This window comes from Sebastes fasciatus, chromosome 23 (genome assembly GCF_043250625.1).
Source record: "Sebastes fasciatus isolate fSebFas1 chromosome 23, fSebFas1.pri, whole genome shotgun sequence".
Taxonomy (NCBI): domain Eukaryota; kingdom Metazoa; phylum Chordata; class Actinopteri; order Perciformes; family Sebastidae; genus Sebastes; species Sebastes fasciatus.
In genome coordinates, this window is record NC_133817.1 from 20,065,618 (window position 1) to 20,082,778 (window position 17,161).

Consider the following 17,161-nt stretch of genomic DNA (forward strand, 5'->3'; position numbering starts at 1 on the left):
TTCACCCAAATTACTACTAAAATGATTAGTTTCCTAATAACCTCTAGTTGTATCTATCAATCCAGATAGTTTGGGGTTTACTGTCCAGGTTTTGTAGGTTTGTAGATGTAATTTGCATTTCTTTGTAATGAGATAAATCTCCGAGATTGTAATTTATGCGATGCAAGAACTGGTAATCACTAGTCCCCACCACATTAAAAGCGTTTGCTGTTAACATGGAAGCTTCCAGGCCTGTGAGCACACTAGCCCTCCTTTTTGTCCCAAAGATTAACATTTCATATGATCGCTCTTGACAGATGATTTTCTTTCAGAGGCCCCCTGAAGGAGAACCAAAAAGGGCACTTTCTGCCTATAAACTCCCTCTCGCAGTATCAGGACTTCTGCACTAAGTTCCTCACTAAGAGTTGACACTTTTCACTAGTTCGGACTCTTTGTATGTGAATGCTTTTTGTGTGAGAGCAGTCTGAGCGGTACTTTAACGTGTTTTTAAGAGCAGACAACTCGGCCAAGAGTATAGATGTGCGGTTGTGTCTTAAAGGGAGGAGCTTGAAGGGGTTTTTATCATTGAGTGTAATAGTGGAGGACCGACTGCAGACTGGATCCCTCTCCTCTCCTCAACCTCGACTCAACAGCTCTACTTTGTCCCGTTCAGATCCACAGGTAAGGGCACAAAAACAACTTTAAACTCAACTCTTAACAGCTTCATAGACGCGATTAGGAATAAAAGTGTATGACGCGCTGGTGCTTTAGCGAATGAAACGGCATTATTTATCCCATTGTGGCTCAGTGCGCATGGTTCTGCTGCTGCTGTGGAGACTTTTCAGGAGATCTTTACGCACAAAGAGCCGCTCCCTCTTTGTGCGCCCACTAGTTCACTAAAAGGCAAAGTAAACTCATGATTGTGAGCTATAATAAACTTTTCTATGGAGCCGAGCAGCCATGTAAATGTTTTGTTAACAACACAAAGAAAAAAGCATATGTCCACTCCTGTAATGCGCACTAAGTCCTGTGGGGGTGTCTCCAAACCTCAAGTTTATCATCGCCTCAGCAGCCATCACATATTTGTGGTTGTTAATAATATTCATAGCATCCTCCTGCTTGATTCCTGCTTTCATTACTAGCAGGTAGGACTATTGTAATGCCCTCTTCACTGGCCTTCCTTCCAAAAAAAGCTGATAGGAAAACTTCAGCTAGTTCAGAACTCTTCTGCCAGACTTTTAATAAAGACTAGAGAACATTAATCATGTTTTAGCTATACCTTGCACCGGCTCCCATTTCTTTTAGAGTTGGTTTGAAGGTTCTTTTTTTTATCTCACATACAAAGTTTTTAAAGCCTCAGTAGGCAGAATGTATTTGGCATCATTGGGCACAAAAAATCCATAATAACCTTTCAGCATATTGTAATTCAAGTGTTCTGAGGGTGCTTTCACATCAGGAACCCGGGCCCTAAGTCCAGATAGTTTGATTAGTGCGAACGCTCCGTACCGTACTGGGGCACGGTTCGTCGATCCGTACTCGAGTCCGCTAGAAAAGGTGGTCTGGAGTACGAATCATGTGCACACGGGTACGGTTCGCATCAGGTGTGAAAGCCAACTGTACCGAAACACGAAAGTGGACTGCTATTTAACACGAGTTAAGCATAGCGTCAATCCTCCAAACCTCTTAAAGAAAGCTGTGTTCTTGACCCCATACCTGCACAATGTGGATAAATCTGCTGAAATGTGACATGTGGAAGGTGTACAAAGTTGGCCATAGGCAAGGATGGGCCCCCATATGGGCTACCAGCATACCACATGCAACCTTCAAAGATCAAATCTGACCGTAAGATCATGCTGGAGATACAGAAGGAAAGTTGTCCTGTGAGCTTTGAACACATCCAGCATCTCTTGCAGACAAAAGCCACGGGGCCTGTTGCTCACTAGCAGATGAATCCACTTCTCATCGTTTCGAGGTATCACATTCTTTTGCGATCCCACAACCATCACCACCACCACCCCTGAGGCAAAAGGCAACCTCTCATTGTACATGACTTGGCCAGCAAGTCGTTTGATCTCGGCTTTATTACATAGTATCTGTGAAATGGAAGCATGGAAAATGGGGGGAGGGAGGGGAGGGAGGGAGCTGCAGATAGGTAGATCTGTAGGTCTTTTTTTTTTAATGCTCTCGGGGCCAGAGACGGCATAGTAATTGTCCATGAAACTGTATCTGATAAGTTGTGCAGTGTTTGGAAAACACGTGGAGGAGAGTGCCCTCCGCTCCTTATAAGGTGCAGGCCCGATCTGGTGACAGGTGATTGGAATAGCCTCTGGAATGCAATGCATAACAGTCCTCCGGTAGAGTGGTTCCCAACATTTTTTCTCTAATGTACCCCCACAGCCCTGTAAGAGGAACTAAAGTAGACACAACCCGTCACGTTCATTTGAATTGATTTCAAACTGGATGTTGTTTAACACTGTATTATATAAAATAACATGCATAACAACTTCTTCATACAACAGAGTGCTACAGGAATGAGTTAAACAAGGAAATGAGTTAGCATTTTAGCACTTCCGGTTCCCTCGTCTTGAAGTCAATGGGTTTATTTGAATGTGTTTTTGGTTAGATGCCTGGAATAAGGTCTGTGGTTAACACGAGCTGAAGAGGTTTTAAACGTTTTGTTCTACGACATAAAAGTACGTCAATAAATACCCAACTCGTGAACTTTGAAGCCTTTGTGTCTTAAAAAAGTCAGTTGCTAACAAGTGTCTAAATGAGATTACTAAACGTCATCACACCGACTCGCGCTCATGTGACCGTGGTGTAGTTCGTTTATAGCCCGACGTTAGCCTTTTACTTCTGCCGATTGCTTAAAAAATCATAGAGGTGGTGTTCATTCGTGAAAATTGTCTTGCTGAACAAAACAAAACTTGTAAGTATCATAAATGTTTGTTTGCCACAGAGCTTATTTTCTGCAATAATCCAAAACCCAATGAAAAAATCTCATTGGCTTTTTGTCGAGGGAACCAGAGTGATGCTAACTTCCTGGTGGACCTACAAAACTACGTCATCCCTGGAGCACTCTATTGAGCTTCAATTTGAAAAGTGGAATAGTTTAGGTTGGTTTTGGTCATGTTTACATTCGTTATACAAATAAGCTGGGTATTTCAGCCATTTATCCATCACTTTCAACTACTTCAACCCTTTTTTCACTACTTTTGGCTTTTTCACCATTTCACCAATACTTTCAGTTATCTATTTCAACCATTTATCTATTACTTTAAGCTAACTATATAAACTGTTTATCCGTGACTTTAAGCCAACTATTTCATCTGTTTATCCATTACTGTAAGCTAACTATATAAACTGTTTATCCGTGACTTTTAGATAACTATTTCAACTGTTAATCCATTACGTTTAGCTACTTCAACTATTTTCCACTACTTTCAGCTTTTTCACCATTTATCCATTACTTTAAGCTAAATATTTCAACTTTGTATCCATTACTTTTATGTATCTAGTTCAGCCGTTTATCCAACACTTTTAGCTAACTATTTCAACTGTTTAAATCCATTACTTTTAGCTTACTCTTTCACCTTTTATCCATCACATTTAGCAAACTTCTCTGCTCGCTTGCTAACTACTTTTCACACTCTCTCTCAATCACAAATTATTTGAGCCACTCTATTTTTCCAAGTACTCCATAACAGCTATCTCCTGGGATACAAGCACCCCCAATGGGAATCACTCCACTAGGAGTTTTGCATTTCAGTTTTTGCATGCATGTTCACACACATATTTATTTATATATATATATGCTCTCACATAGCTATTTTTGGTCAGAAACACAGACAGCAAACTGCAGGCTTTACACTAAAACACATGTAGTGCTTTGTAGTTGTACTTAGAAGGGGATTTTATAATTGGCACAATATGATATGAGTGCAGAAGAATCTGGAGGTAATTGCACAGAGTGATAACAGGGGTTTGGCAGTGTGGGGCGAGAGCCAGGGCCAGGGTTAGGGCTGGGCGGGCAGGATGTAGGGAACACTGCCATGCATTTCCGGAGTCTGGCTCTGGACTGCACAGTGCGGTGAGGGCTTCTAGTTACTGTACGCTGGCTCCCTCTCCTTCTCCCTCCCTCCTCTCGTACACTTGATTAAAGTTAAATGTCGGATCAGGTAATTATTCTCAACGTAATCAACATGTGCTAAAGCATGGGGCATTCATGGATCTATCCCTGTGTGTTAACATGCATGCAGTATATGTGGGCGCGTTGTTATAGTTTGATCCTAGATACTCAAAATCCACCACAGTATCAAGTTCCAAAGCAAGAATCCAGAGTTTCCTTGCAAGGCAATAGTTTCTTACCACCACGGAGCTAAGGCAGCCAACCAAGTGGCAAACTGAATTTGAATAGAATGGAAAACTGGCAGACGCGATTTTCTAACACAAAATGATCAGACCGTACTGTTCTTTTTTGAAATGGATGTTTACCTATGCTGTGTTCTGTGTGTCGGTTTTCCCAAATGTGGTTCGGTTTCCAGTGATGGCATGCTGACACGTCAGTCCAAACATACATTGTTTCTGCACAGCAGGTGCCAGAGCTATTTTCTGGTTCCTTCTCACACCAGTGAAACTATGTCAAGCACGTTTCCTGTGTTCCCGTCTTTGGCTTAATTTTATGCAGATTTGTTTGTTCCAAGAATATGTTTTTTAGATCGAGATGCTGCCCCCACTGTGCCGTGCAGAACCACAAGCAATGAATGAGTGCTCTCTGTTTTATCTCTGCTGTTCCTTGTCATCAGCGTCCACCTCGTATAAAGTTAGTGAAAGGTTTGTGTCTTCTGGACAACAACAAGAGTAGGACAGGGTTCAGCTCTTACGAAGTGATTGTGATTGACGTGCAGCTAGCGCTCATGGGACTCCGGCCCTGGACCGGAGCCCCACGGCGTACTCGTTCTGTTCCCCCCACCCTCCCTCCCCTCGCCTTTGAATTCGATAGCATGTAATTTGAATGCGCCGCATCCAGAACCGCACACTAAGTTGTATAATATGGTGAGCTTGGACGGACGGGGCAGATCTCGAGTTGGAAAAGAACTCTTAACTCTTTCGACGGGTAAGCGACGGTCGACAAGTGGTACAGGCAGAAAAGCGGTGGCCCTTCTTAATTGCTTGTGAAGTCACACGCGGGCATGAAACCTTAGAGGATGTTTATTTAGGTTCCTGGAAAATATGCCGTAAGAGTTTTGCAGATGTTTGTGATATAAATTTTAAAATTTTTGCCACTTTAAAAAACGAAAAAAAACTCATTTCTCATTATGCAGCCAAGCTGACATGGAACAGTTCTGGAGGGGGAAATATCCACGGTACTCTTGGATGTTCTGGCATTTGTTCACTGCGCAATTAGTCTCTTGGGTGATGGAGAATGCTTACTCTCACCCCCCACACCCCCACACCCACCCCCATTACCTCCTCTAGTTGACCCACACCTCGGCTTATAATAGATTCAACCCAAATGAAGTCTTATTTAATCAAATGACAATTACAAAAAGACACAGATTCAATATGCCTCCAAAGAATTTCATAATGATTCTTCCTCCCAGGATCGGTATCTGTACTTCCTTTCTTTCCAAACTATTTCCCAAACTTTGATTCTCCTGACTGAAGCAGTCATGTGGGCATGAAAGACCTGTGCTTGAATTCCTCTGGGCTTTAGTCACACTCTGATGAAGAGGGTTTGTTAGATCAGCCTCTCGCTCGTGTCGTTTTCTGACTTTAAAGTGCTATCACTCAAGGCCAGATTGCCTAATAGGCAGCATGGCATGTCGGTGTTGGTAATTGGCATATTGGCCCGCCATCTGCTTGTTGCCAGATGCCAAGCTCCGCCAGAAGTTTCATAGCTATAAAAAACGACTATTGTATTTTTTCCCCTCTAACTAAATCTGTATTTTTTTTACTGGGTGATGATTGAATTCATGAGGCAGGCCCTTGCTTCATATCTTAAAAGGTAAAACCTCCTCTCGTACTCACGTGGTCTACATTTCATAAGGTTTTTTGTGGATGATTGATTGTGTGAGAGTGAGGTCAGTGCTCCTAAGCGGCGCTTCTGATGTCATCCTACAAAGATGCATGTTCTCCCCTCCGTTCCCCAAAGCGGGTTATTCGGAGGAGTGTACAATGTTGTTAAGAGGGACATTTAGCCTTTGGGCTTCTTCTTCATCTGATAAAACAAGCACAGGAAATGTCTCTGTTAGCTGATTGGCCTTGTGTTTTCCTTCAGCGTCCTCCCACCGGGACCTCAGACGTGCACAGTGTGTCCCTGTGGCACAGAAACCACCTTACTTGTCTCTCTCCTAACAGCTACATTAACTTTCCCTTCGCCTCGCTCCTCTCCTTTAACACCAATCTATTCTACCTCGGCTCTTTTCTCCCAAAAAGAAATGATTACTATAACGTTCATTCTCACTTCACCCTACTTCTTCTCTCCGCCAGCTTTCCATTCCTTCCTCCCTGTCCTCTCCTCACCTCCTCCTCCCCCTCCTCCTCCCTTCTCCTCTCAGCCTCTCGTCTTCCATCCCATAGCGTCTCAAAACTAAACAAACATGGCTAATCAAGAGCCCGTCAAATCACCTTTTGAAAGTCCCACATTTTCGGGGTAATGGGGAATTAAGGGGAACGTGGAGGTAATAAGGTGATGTAAATCCCAGCGGCGTGTGAAAAATACCATTGAGGGTAAACACATGACCAGTGAGGTCATGTGTTTACACAGTTAGCGAGGTTAACCGCTCTATGAGTCGCACGGGGGGAAAACAGACAGGGCAGTGTGCGGGTCAGTTATAGGCCTGCTGGATTTATGCCTGCGGCTATCGCGGCGCTGCGTGTGCTGAAGTGTGTATGGCGAATGTGAAGGACAGCTCGGAGAGAGTCCACATTGGACGCCCGCCATCATGGGAGTGAGAACTGGCGAGAGGCGAGATCGGGCTCGTATGTGGTAATGATGGAAGTGAGGACTTACCTCATACACATAAAACAATCACTGTGTCCTTACATGGGTATTCACATGAGTCAGACTTCTACTGTAATTCTGTTTCTTTGGAAGAGCTTCAAAGTTGAGAATATCGTTTATTCCTAACCGAGCTCTGAGTATTTAAACATTTATTTTAAGTCTTTGTGTCAAATCTAAAGAGGATACAACGGTGTCATGGTCTCACAACAACTTATTTATATATTTAGGGATGCGACTAATGATTATTTTCACCATCAAATCTACCATTTTTTTGTGATGCACCGATAACAATATCGGGCCAATACTCAGGTAGCTGGATCGGATATCGGTGACAATGGGGACGATCTATTCATTTAAATTCTATGGTTATATATTATATACATTATATACTGGAAATGTATTTCCTGTTTAAGTTTTGACCAATTTGTTGCTGAATCAAAAAGGTTTTACATTGAATTCCTGTTAATTTGATGTTGCCTTAAACATAGAAGAATGATTCCAGTCCATTCCACAGTGGAATCGGATTGGTACTCGGTATCGTTCGATACCCAAAGCCCAGGTATCAGTATCGATATCGGGACTGAAAAAGTCGGATTGGTGCATCCCTACTGCAAACTCATCACTGACATATTATCACCACTTTAGTTGATATGGCAATCGTGTTGACAAAAAGAGCAACATTATCATCCATATGGATTCTTCTTTATGCTCTGTGTTTGGTCTCCACCACCTCTTAAACTATGTTTCTCACTCTTCACTATGTTCATTCGGTAGGTCACTAGCTTTGTCAGTCTGCTGGCCAGGTAATGTACAGTGGGTTTATCAGAATTTCCTTCATTGGTAAAAGTTACCATCTAAAAATGAAAACGATGAGAGCGGTGAGAGTGAACTAAAACGGTAAAGTTGCAGCCCGGATAACCAAAACAAAGAGCTGAAAGATGCTGAAACACTCCGCTGCAGAGTTATGATCTGTGGGCTCATCGCTAAGAGCAACACATTTAACAAAACACAGTTATTTGATCCATTATTAACTCTTTTAAACCGGGTGCAACATATGCGTGTATATATTGATTATAGCAGCTTGAAGCCGTTTATTGGAGTGTGGGTGACTAATTTTCTTTTGGTCAGGTACTCATTTAATTGACTTGTTTCAGCAGTAAATAAAAAGTCATTAATTCATGGTGTTTCTCAAAACTTTCTCGACGTGGTATCTAAAATCAGACTCTGCACATGTGTCTTAATAGCAAGGCACATTGTTGGAAATGGTCCGCATCCATCTTTCCCACCTGAATAAGCCAGTCAGGCAGCAGCACAGTCTGAGGTCTGTGTCGGGGCTGCAGTCGGGAGCAGCGGTAATTGTTTAAGAGTGCATTTATAGAGTGTACTCTTTGTGCCTCCTAATCAGAAGCATACTCAGGCATTTACATACGAGCCTCCGAGGATTGCTCAGGAATGCATTACGCGCAAGGCAAGAGGACGGGAGAGTAAGAAAGCCGGCTCTAGTGGGCCACTCCGGCTGTTGCCATTTCTTTCCACTTCACATGTCACTGCCCTGTCGGGAGGGGGGTGAGATAAGTGAGGGGGGGTGAAAGTGATTACGGCTGAAGATCAAAAGCGCAGAACGGCTGATGCAAAGCCTTTCCTCCCTTAACACCGGTAATAAATGTAGGGTATATGTGTCTATATTTGTGTCTTTGAGACAACGATACTAGCCATTTCTCTAAAAAAAAAGTAGAAATCCAACGCTCTCATCTGTCTACCTATCGGAGATCTTTATAGATTAGATCTGTTTTTGTGGATTCATTTCAGTATGCATTAGGTAATTTGTCAATTTTTCTCTCTGTGCTCAAACTCAGGTCTGGCAAGGGGACAAGGAGAACAAAAATATGGCCTCAGAAAACCATTTTAATCAGACAGTCCTCCGCAGGGACAGAGGCTGGCATAGGAGAGCTCTTTACCTCATCAGAGCGCTGCCAGTGGTGATTGGGAGAAACACTCAGTCAGGGTTTTATTGAATAACCCCGGCTCTGTACTGGAGGGGCTTTACTGTAATAGAGCAGCTCTACGGCCGCCGAGGTGACAGCCAAATGGTACTTATTAAACTAAGGGCTGATTCATACTGTATGCCCTACTGCAGTTGAACCTTGTTGGAGGCTTACAGTTTGGCTTTAATGCCCAGAGTCCAGTTCCATATTTTATGACTGAGATACATATGCGTACGATTATCCTCTGATCAGACAGCAGAGTTCACAAATTTCCCACGTAAAATAAAACACATGAATACAATTATTTAATATAGACAACCGTAATGTCATTCTTCTTTCAATTTAAATTGTAATATCCACTTGAACTGTGTGTGTGTTTCCATGAAAGCTTTCTTGGAGATGCACGTTAGCACCTCGACAGTCGGGGATAATAGCTGCGGGTCCCGACGTCAATGCTTATTTACCCAGTACACAGCTCTCTGCGCAAATTGAGCATGACGTCTAATGGAGTGTGAGCGTGGATTAATTACCCCTCGTATTTAGACTAATGGCTCCTTCTCTTCTGATTAATGGTGACACATGTCGCATGAAGGAGGGCACAGCTAAAACATGTGAACAGTTTAATGTTAAAATGAGATATCCACCACTTGATTATTATTTTATGGTGTTTAGGATTATGGCAGATGAAAACACTTTTAGTTTTATACATTATTAAAGTCACAAGTCATCCAGCGCCCTTTACTACATATATGGCATTACATAAAGAGAATGTAGCGGTAAGCTTTCTTGTATTAGCAATGAACGCTAAGTGACATGTTTGTATGAAGTCGTATCACTTGTAGGAATCATTTGGTGGTGTGTGACGAAGTGGATGTGCCACAACAAATTTTGGGATTTATTGCTAGTTATGATATTTAGGAGCAAACGTGAAACTTATTACAATACTGATACAGGATTTTTCAGGCCAATAACGATATCAAAATTGAGAGTTTAAAAAAATCTGATATATCTATAGTGTTATATTTCATAAATACAGAACATAAACATGTTTGATAATTATCTCCATTGCTTTGTGGACTGTTGTTTTGAAGCCTCGAGTTCGGTATTTTGGCCGTCGCCATCTTGGTTCTTTGCAACCAGAAGTGACACTAGTGGGTGGAGCTACAACTTAACGCTGAATAAGACAATTTTAGGTGAGCAAAATGTTACAATTAAGTTTCACAAACTCAAAACACACTGTTAAAGGGTTAAAGTTGTAATACGAAATCACAAACTACTCCTAGACCGGACAACGCCGTGGTAGCGACCTGTCAATCACAAGCTAGCCACACACTAAAGCATCCCCTGCTTTATGGTCTATTTGACTCGAAATGGGACCTTAATTTACTGAACTTCATGCTGTATTGAAGAAGACTTGAAACTAGTGATTGAGACCATAAACTCATGTTTACAATGTTTACTGAGGTAATAAATCAAGTGAGAAGTAGGCTCATTTTTTCATAGACTTCTATACAATCAGACTTCTTTTTGCAACCAGAGGAGTCGCCCTCCTGTTAGAAAGAATGCAGGTTTAAGGCACTTCCTCATTGACTTCACTTTTCAGACCTAGAGGTTGCTGCCTGGTCGAGCTCTACTTACAGCTGGGCTGGTTATATGTATTGGTGTATTATTGCTAAGCTAAGCTAAAGCAGAGACCAAGATAATGATAATGATGATTTTGGAATGATATGGTTTGAGCAAATGGTTTTAGTTAGATTGTTGATGGTTCATTAGATCAGATGTTGAAGACGGTACACATTCTAGTGCATAAGAGGGATGGGGTGCCCGTGCTGTCTGGCCTCGTTAAACCTGCCTTAACGAGAAACAAAACACCCAGACGCCCCCCCCCCTCCCGCCCCCGGAACAATGGGTTCTTGTTATCAAAGAGTCTGCGTCCCGTGTATGATGGAGTCTGGCCTGCGTCCCGGCAGATTTTTCACGAGTCTCTGTGAGCCTGTGTCGAGCCCTGCAGAGCCCCGCAGTGCCACTCACTTCTGTGACAGCCACCTGGGAGACCACCTTGGAAAATGGGCCCCTATTAGTTCAGGTTAGACTTAATGACCAGTAATGGTACACCGGCCAAGCCAAACTGTGCAAGAGGGCTCCGGGCAGGCCGAAATGAAATACCAGTCACTCAAGGCTCTGAACATAAACACAAGGTGGGTGGTGGGTGGTGGGTGAATAGGTATGTCTGTAGGTGCATGTGTGAGTGGGTTCAGCAGACATGCATCTATGTGTTTGAGAGCAGAGGTGATCCAGATGGAGGAGACAATTTTCGAGCTGCGAGGAGATGAGTGAACCCCCCCATGGACAGATTATAGCCAGGGGGGGGCTGTGGTTTTGGGATTTATTCCCATTTAGCTCTGCTTTGTGAACCAAATCTCATTTCCAGTTTTGCCATCAGCTAAGAAAAAAAGCTTGCAGCAACTTCGACGGAGCAACCAGAGAAGCCTCCTAAGAGCACCGCTCAATTATTTACAATTTCATGGTTGTCTGAGATATGTGTTATTCTAATAAATTTAGGAATTAGGAGGCTTAAGTACCGCACATATATTAACCTCTAAAGCTGAATTTTATCCTCAATTTGGTGGTAAATGCCACATCATGCTAATGGCATTCAATGATTACGTCTTCCACGGTCTAAATAGTCTGTGGTCTAGAATTAGCGCAGGCATTAAAAGTAAGAAACTACACCATTTAAAAATGGTATGATATGAGTCAATCAGCCGCCGAATAAAATTACTTTTCAGCTCCCAGGGAGAATGAGCTGCAGAGCTCCCAGGCCTGCAAAAAAAGGCAGACAGAGAAACATAGTGTAATCTTCAATGAAAGAGACAAAGACGGAGGAAGAGAGAGAGCTTTGTTATGTCTCATGAAGCTCTAGGGTTTCCTGGAATTTCTGGCAATGGATTCCAAAGTCACATAACCACAGAAAGAGAAGAAATGGAGACAGACGGGGGTAACTCTCCTGAAGGACACAGTTCAAGACGCTCTGCTGACAATAGCTGCTCTGCCACTGTACACTGCAGATATGAAGATATCTAGTGTTTGCACTGGTGGCCACTTCTGCCCATAGACTGACAGAAACAATGAGCACAGTACAAACACACCTGCAGAGAGTGCAAGAGTATAAGGTGACATATACATTACCTGCTGTATGCCTACAGATTAAAAACCCTGGTTTGGGCCTTTCACCTCAAGAGGGGCGGGGGGGATAGTAGATGCGCACCCATCCAAGCTGGCCGGCTGCCACGCTAATAATAACAGCCAGCACAGCCATGCACGAAAATGAGATCTGGTAAAGCTAGTGAACGTTAGCCCTGTAGAGCCCTGAAAGGATTTGAGGTATGAGGAGAGTGGAATGTATTTTTTGGAAGGAGAGGTGAGCTCTCTGTCACTTAGAGAATGTGTATCCGCTGATTCAAAAGCAATGCTAATGCTTTAATACCGTAAAATTTGATACTACGGGGCCGCTGAAAGATAGAAAAAAAAAATGCCACATTTTCCACAGGGGTACGATATCTGTTGGGATTTAATCTTCGTCTCAGTGAAATAGCTCCACATTTCTAGTTCCTGGCGTCACATCTGTCAACCGGTGTATGTGGACTGGGATTAGGACCGGTTTACTCCACTGAATTTTATGCTGACTTCTGCAGTCCTTTGTCAAGAGCTATGCTCTGCCTTTTTCTATTACAGTACTTCTTCTTCTTCCTACAACTGCAGTGTTTTCCTCACTGTGCCGGTTGCACACTCGATATGTACCAGCGTACACTTGGAGAGAAGTATTACTGTAAAATTCATGAAGTATTGAATTGAATCTCTTAGACAGACCTAAAAGTACTATTGAACTTTTTGTTATTAATGCAATGCAAAACCAATTCCTGCTGACTGTAGAGGGTGGTAGATTAATGCTAAAGTGTGGAGTGCATGCAAGAGATAAAACTCAAGGAAGGATACAAACAGGATGCAAAGGTTTCACGCAGTTCAACAGTTGGTGATGGTGAAAAAGGTAGTAATGCTGAAAAGACAGGGAATGCTACGACTGTTAGCCGATGTTGAGAATATTTTTTTCTTTAATTAGTTTTATCAGAATTAATGGAAATGCTTTCAACATGGTCGTTAGGCCTTAAAGCTGCACTTTTCAATATTTGTTATATGCAGAATGGATCACATGACTATGTGAAACGTGAAAAGTGCTGCTCAAAGTGAGAAACCTAAAGGAAATTTTGCACCCTTTTAGCGTCTTTCGGCTCATTGTTTTGGTCTTGCGGGCTGATAGTTTACTGTTTTGATTCAGTTTCATCACTCTCATCGGCTTTATTTTCGGTCGGAGCAGGCGGCTGTTTTCGTTACCTGCCCAGCAGCAAACGGCAAAGAGACTGTTAGCATTTAGCAGTTGGTGGAGACAAAAACAGAGCTAACAGAAGAGTGAATATCGGAGTTACATTTGGAAATCTGCTGGATGTGTAAATGGCTAGCTGTTTGCTAACACGTTGCAGTCAAGTGGCCATAAAATCAATAAATCCTAATAAAGGTTTAAGTAGAAACATAACACATTTTGGAGAGAAACACCGACTGTTTGTTTAAAATACCTTTAAGGTAGCCTAACAGTGATAGACGCAGGTGTGCAACGTCGCTTTAACTTGTTGAATGTATCTTATCTTCAGTGTCATATGGCCACTGAAGCCCATTTATCAACTGTCTGCCGAGTACACTGATCAGAGACATCTTGTAGTTTCCACACCTGGCTTAAGAGTCCCAGCACATCATTAAATGGCTTGGCCCGGCATCAACTCTCTGAGAGCATGTCAGGGCCGCATGAATACCCAGAGAGAGAGAGAGAGAGAGAGTCATAGGATTAAAACAAAACATCCCCGGCTGTCTGTACTGAAAGGCTCTCTATTATCATTCCTTTTTCTGACTAGTGTGTATTTTACAAGTGTCTCGTCTGAAGAAACCCTCAGATTTCCACCAGTTAAACTGAACTGAAGGCATTGTCAGGGGATCACTCCACATCCACCGTGAGTAATAGACCCTCTCGGTCAGGTCATCTCGCTCGCCCGCCACCGCCACCCCACCCACAACCCAACCCGCTCCTTAATCTCCTCCTATCTCTCTCCAGGAATGCAGCCCCTTATTTTGAAAAATACCTTGTCATGTAATACCCTTGAAAAGCCTCGCAGCACACTTCAAAAAAATTGGCATTCCGCTGCCGTGATTTACTGACTTGTGTGTTAAAACAAGGCACAAAAAGATAAAGATTTATGACATTTCGGAGGGATTTAAATAAATATGCCCTCCGCTAAAGTGATTTTCTTTGTGTATTCCTGCGATGCATGCGCAAAAAAGGCAAACTCGTGTCAGGGTTTTGCACTCAGCTGTCATGTTTTCAACAGGCTCTCAGTATGTGGGGGCATTGCATCATGCTTTTTAGCCTCACTCTAACCTCATGTATGTTTCCATGTAAGGTATGATGGGAAGACGTTCTTTCTCAGTGTGGTTTGAGCCAGCCACATAAATCACTCCGCCTTTTTTTTTTCTTTTTCATCCCACCGGTTTTCTCTCCCTCTCTCACCAAAGTGTAATTTCTCTCCGGCCTCGGAGAGCCACACTTCCACCACGACAGAAACGTGGCTTTTTATAGGAAGCGTGTCACAAATGTTCAGCCGATCCATTTTTTTTTTGCCGTAGAGAAACACATCAGGAACCTCTCAGGCTTTATGAGAAATACATTTTTATGTTCCACTTAATGTTTCCAGCATGTCATGTTATTGCCCGTAGACCAGAGGCTGTGGGGCTGCTGTGGATCATGCTAATCACGTATACTTTTATATTTTAGTTATTGAGCTTTGGTGCATATCCCGAGTGACTTACACTTATTAAAAAAAGTACAAGTTCGGGATCTAGCCTGGGGGCCTTATAGCCAGACACGCCGGCTTTTTTTGCAATGATTGAAACTGTGATCTTTCAGTTTCTGGTTATACGAGCTCAACTTTTGCTCACAGATCTGACAGAAAGCAAGGATTTTAAGCGCAGCAGAGGTCATTCAGCTCTGTTCCGTCCTGTTTTTATCCTTTTCCGTCCGACTCTGCTTTATTGCCATCAGCTGGATAAACTGTTCTGTAGCTGCAGTGTCGGCAGTAGCAGTGCTTAGACTAAAACCCACCATATATCAGCACTCTGGTTCCACTAGTCTCCCTGGTCAGCTCACTAGTAGCAGATTAATGTCCTGTTGAGGAGACACAGACTCCTTCCCGGGCCTCATATACTCTGACAGAAGGCAGGTGTCAAGACGGGCTGTCCTAAAGGAACAAGAGGAGGCTGCTTTTCTTTCGGAAATGGACACGAGAGAAGGATGAGGAATGGAGTCACGACAAGTCACGTGTTCTTGTGTGCAGTGCTTGAAATGAGAAAAACTCTGCCAACAGTGCAAGAGGTTTCCAAGACCATTAAATGACCTGTTAAGATGGGTTTCTTTTTCAGTGCATTGCGATCACCATCACCTCCTTTGTCATTGGCCTCATAGAGCATCTGTCTGTCATTATTTATTTACAATCCCATTTAATAGACTTAAAAGTCACAGTGCGCCCGAAGGTACTGAGAGACTTGATGATGTTGTCCTTGTCTATTCATCATAACTGTGGTTTGTTATGACAGGATAATGATGTGGAAAAATTGCATGTATTTATTCATTAGCCCTGGTTTGTTTGATACTATTGTAGTGTGGTTTCCATACAGGCTTTCTTGGCGCTTCTTAGCATGTACGTTCTGACATCGCGTTTGGTCCTGAGTGACAAAAAGATGAAGGTTTCACACTGTAACGTCCTTGTGGAATTACACAACAGACTGTTAATATCGCATGTCAAGTGGCGGGGCTGCATATTTATTGAGATTATCTGACATTGTGAATATTTGCACCAGAATATCTGATGTATTTTTTCAATGAGGTGCTTACATAAGAGGGCTGCAGCGCTGAAATCTAAAAACCACCCGGTTCCTGAGAAAGCAGGAGAAGAAAGAGCCGGAATGACTTGTTTTTCACTTTGTTCGTTGCTGTGCAGCAACACAAAAGATGTTCATTTCATCTTATGTGACTTTCTGATGTGTTTTATTATTCTATTAGTTGCGAAAATTTGCAATACGAGACAAAACTGAATTAATTCCGTGCGTGCGATGGATAGTGCTAGTCCAACACGAGGTTAATGAATGAATGACATTAGCAGGAAGCTAGCGTTTAGCTGCCTAGAGCACAATCACTTCTGTCATAATCCTTTGTACATCCTTTGTTTTGCGACCATCCCCGATTTACAAGCTGTTCTGCAATCACTTGCCACAATCTATCTTTCAATTCCGCATCTCTGTATTCTTCTATTTCTTTATCGTAAAGTGCTTTGTGCCGGGAGACGGAGTTAATGTTTATTATGCCATTTTTGGATGATGCCGGTTGCACGGACGGTGGCTCCGAGTGGTCAAACAACCCTCTTTTGCCTTTTGACAGATGCGAAAAATGCAGAAAATTGTACCTGATCCAAAAACTTTAATGACGGACGAAAGTTTCGGAGCCGGTGTGTAAACATGATTGACACAACGTGAAGTCGTAAGACTAACCCTTGTAAAATCATACATTTTATTTTTTGTTTTTGTACAAATTAAGCAAACTAATTAAGCTAGGTGACTTTTTTACCGTCTCACAGAGCCATGCTAGCTGTTTCCCCCTGCTTCCAGTCTTTAAGCTAAGCTAATCACCTGCTAGCTTTAGCACCTAACGTACAGACGGTCGTATTAATCTTGTCGTCTACTGTAACTGTCAGCTAGAAGTATATTTCTCAATATGGCTAACTCTTCTTTTAAAATTGTAAAAATATTATTTTCTTGAAAAATGTTACATTCTTACAGTCTGTTCTCCGTCACCCCACATAGTTTTAATTGTTCCATCTATTTTACTCTGTGTTTTGTGTGTATGTGTGGGTAGGTAGTAGGGTTGGGCGATATGTTCAAATTTTCCAACCGGCCATCGTTAGCCCAACAACCACCGATTGCCAATATATTAGCGCAGGTGTGTGTGTGTGTGTGGGAGAATCGTAAAACAAACTTCATTCAAACTCAACAGAAACATAATAAAACTCACCAAAACCGTCTTGGATAGTCTTTC

General features: G+C 42.6%; 1 protein-coding gene across 10 annotated transcripts in view; it reads left to right on the forward strand.

Annotated features, from left to right (window-relative positions):
* The first annotated feature begins 370 nt into the window (after window positions 1–370).
* cald1a (caldesmon 1a) overlaps window positions 371–17,161 on the forward strand; it is a 67,930-nt gene continuing 51,139 nt past the window's right edge. For 3 of the 10 annotated variants that reach the window (XR_012592794.1, XM_074626390.1, XM_074626392.1), the window contains exon 1: window positions 373–660. The gene's annotated coding sequence lies outside the window, so the exon portion shown is untranslated. Of the gene's footprint in view, window positions 661–17,161 lie in introns of all 10 variants that reach the window. The other 7 variants (XR_012592796.1, XR_012592790.1, XM_074626385.1 and 4 more) reach the window with 7 other exon arrangements.